A 3,481-nucleotide genomic window follows, 5' to 3' on the forward strand; every position below is an offset into this window, starting at 1 on the left:
TTCAGGAGTACCACAGCAGCCAGTCTGCCTTTTCCAAGGCTTGGAAATCCTCGTGTGCCAGTTCCTGGCTGAGTTCATCCCCAGCTTCTGGGTCACCATTTCTGCTTGGAAACCGTGACCCTGACCCTCACCCGTGATCCCTGACAGGAGCAGAGGTGAGGGGTGTCCTGGCTGACTGCATCTCTGACCACCGGCTGCCCAGGATCGTGGGAAGGACCGGGCTTTGTTCACCGAGGCAGAGCGTGTAACCCTGGGTGGGAGTATTGGAGCTCTTGTCCCTTCAGTTTGGCTCCTCTGGAGTCCACAGCAGCATTAATCACACCCTGACCAGCTGCTGGAGGGTTTGTTTTAAATCTCCCCAGACAGCTCTGGCTCTGCAGAGAGTTCATTAAACACGAGCACTTTGTGTCCTGAGAGAGAATTAAAGGAGTTAACACATCCTAACGAGGATCTCAAGTGCTGGGTAATGGGAATAACAGCGAGCACTGCGGGCTCGCATGCACCGATAGGGCGCAGGGGACTCGTTGGGAAGTGCCCAGAGATCTGGAAAATGTCCCTGGAACGGGGATGACGTGCAGTGCTCTGCCTGGAGAGCTGCGCTGGGGTGGCCTTCCTGGGACAGAAATCATGGGATCACAGATTGGTTTGGGTTGGGAGGGACATTACAGCCCATCCGTTCCTTCCACAGGCTGCCCCAAACCCCAGGGTCCCGTCTGGCTTTGGACGCTGCCAGGGATCCAGGGGCAGCCACAGCTTCTCTGGGCAGCACCAGCGCCTGGCCACCCTCACAGGGAACAATTCCTGCCCAAAATCTTCCCAGCTGGAACAGCAGCTCTACAGCCCTGACAGCGACAGGGGAGCTGAAGCCATGGCTGCAAAACTGCGGGTGTGTGAGGGAATAATGGGGCTGTGAGGGGAAAAATGGGGCCGAGAGTGTGAGGGAATAATGGGGCTGTGAGGGGAAAAATGGGGCCGAGAGTGTGAGGGAATAATGGGGCTGTGAGGGGAAAAATGGGGCTGAGGGAGTGAGGGAAAATGGGGCTGAGAGTGTGAGGGAATAATGGGGCTGTGAGGGGAAAAATGGGGCTGAGAGTGTGAGGGAATAATGGGGCTGTGAGGGGAAAAATGGGGCTGAGGGAGTGAGGGAAAAATGGGGCCGAGAGTGTGAGGGAATAATGGGGCTGTGAGGGGAAAAATGGGGCCGAGAGTGTGAGGGAATAATGGGGCTGTGAGGGGAAAAATGGGGCCGAGAGTGTGAGGGAATAATGGGGCTGTGAGGGGAAAAATGGGGCTGAGGGAGTGAGGGAATAATGGGGCTGTGAGGGGAAAAATGGGGCCGAGAGTGTGAGGGAATAATGGGGCTGTGAGGGGAAAAATGGGGCTGAGGGAATGAGGGAAAATGGGGCTGTGAGGGGAAAGATGGGGCCGAGAGTGTGAGGGGAATAATGGGGCTGTGAGGGGAAAATGGGGCCGAGAGTGTGAGGGAATAACGGGGCTGAGGGAATGTTCAGCTTTGCAGAACAGCACAGTTGTGTCAGAGGGCTGTTCCTCTTGGTTTAGCAAAAAAGTGGCATTGAAAAAAAAAAAGCAATGAAAAGAAGCCTTAGAATGGAAATTTCTTATTTTTCCTAATGTCTCTATATTTGGGGCTGATAAATATTCACATTTCCCTTGGTAAAACAGAAAGAACTGTAAGGGTAAGTGGATCTGCTTTGAGGTGGAGTCCAGATCTCAGTAAATTCTAACCAGCTGCTCAGGAATGAACACAGGGGAGTGGGAATTGGTAGATAAAGCCTGGGCTGTTAAAAGAAACACCGAGCAGCTCCTCCTGGCTGGATAAATCAGGCAGCCCTCTGTACTCACGTGTAACCAAGGAAGGTGATTTCAGGAGGGCTGGAGTTGTACTCTCATGTCAGATTAAATTGGGATTTATGGCCTGGAAGATTACATTCATACCTACCTGTAGGGGAGAAGTCTTGGTTTCATTTAGAGCCCTGTTTCTTCCCTGCCAGCTAGGCACTTAGTAAAAGAAAATAAAAAAGAGGCTGCTGGGACAGAAATCCTAATTTTCCTTCAGGCCAGCCCAAATAATAAATCCACAACCAATTAAACCTCCCACCCAGCCCTGCTCCACAAAGCACAGGCTCCTGGGAAGCTCATGGCTGACATGAAGCTCCTCCATCCTCTCACTGCACAGGTGAAGCTGCTGCTCCTAAGGGACACATTTTCCTGGTTTTGGGGATTTTATCCCCGGCATTTACCTGTTCCCATTGTAGCACCTCTTGTTTCTAGCCCGTGCCTGCTCTGCTTTGCCTTTACAAGGCTGCCAGCCAGCACTTGGGATTATTCACACATATTTGCTTGCAAGCATCGATTAGTTTGATCACCCTTGCAATCATTATTCTTGCAAAGACCAGAAGCTTTTAGCCTGGTTTGTTTGGTTTTTAAATGTCAGAGGCAGTGGAGTTTGCAAACAGAGGGAAAGGGGGATAGAAATGACCCATTCTGATGTTAAAGCAGGAACTAGAAGTAAATTTAGAGTCTTGCAGGTTCAGAGAAAGGGCTGTGGGTGAGAAAAGGACAAGAAAGAGGAGAAATGGGGGTAATGTCTCCTAGGGACATGGAGAAAGTTTGCTGCAATACAGAGCTGTGTCTGTGTAAATCCCCTGGCACTTCAAGAGGGATCTTCATGTTCCTTGCTCTTAATGAGGGATTTTCCTCTTAACAACTCCTCCACAGGTCTGCACCCAGGGGACAGCAGTGCTCAGCCACGAAAAGTGTCAGGAGGGCTCCAAAAGCACCGAGGGGCTGAGCTGAAACCTCCGTGCCAGCTGGGACTGTGGCTCCAAGGGCAGGGGTGAAGAATTCACTGCACCCTAAAAGTCACAAGACCTGGGCTTGTCTCCACAGGTAGGACCCAGAGGAATGCATCTGGCCCCCAGAAAATTGAGATTAAGCTTGTAGACTGCTCCTTGCTCATTTTTTGGAAAGCTTTTCTCTCCCAATCTTTAATCAAATGTTTCTTCAGCTTTTTATATAGTTCCTATCAAAAAGCCCATCTGTGAACAAAATTTTCCCTCATTTCCAGCTTAATATTTTTTTTTCTGTGAGTGGCAAAATGTTCTTGTCTGAAAAATGTTTAATAAATTTCCCTCTGTCTCTTGCTTTTATTAGCTGTGCTTTCCTATTCCTGACGATGCTCTCTGCCATTCCCATGTTCCAGAGCCCACTGAATTATTCAACCCATTTATTTCTGACTTTGGGTATTGTTCTCATCTGCCAGCGTGTGCCAGTCAGATGGGAATGGGGAAATTTCCTTCCTCCAGGGGGGAATCGAAACCCTCAAGTCACAGAAATCTTATCCTGCACTTGGGGACTTGCCTGGCATGGGATACTTGTGGGAACAGGAGGCTTTTAATGGTCTTCTGTATAGGAAAAGGCTCCTCCAGCACATCTTTTCCAGCCTGGAACAGCAGAAGGA

At 50.1% G+C, this 3,481-nt stretch overlaps 1 long non-coding RNA gene across 1 annotated transcript; it reads left to right on the forward strand.

Annotated features, from left to right (window-relative positions):
* The first annotated feature begins 619 nt into the window (after window positions 1-619).
* On the forward strand, window positions 620-3,170 carry LOC148224661 (uncharacterized). The gene is made up of 2 exons (XR_015801935.1): window positions 620-886; window positions 2,740-3,170. It is a non-coding gene; the product is annotated as an uncharacterized LOC148224661 (long non-coding RNA).
* Window positions 3,171-3,481: the final 311 nt, after the last annotated feature.

The sequence above is a fragment of the Sturnus vulgaris genome, chromosome 2, assembly GCF_052056855.1.
Source record: "Sturnus vulgaris isolate bStuVul1 chromosome 2, bStuVul1.hap1, whole genome shotgun sequence".
NCBI classification, from domain to species: Eukaryota; Metazoa; Chordata; class Aves; order Passeriformes; family Sturnidae; genus Sturnus; species Sturnus vulgaris.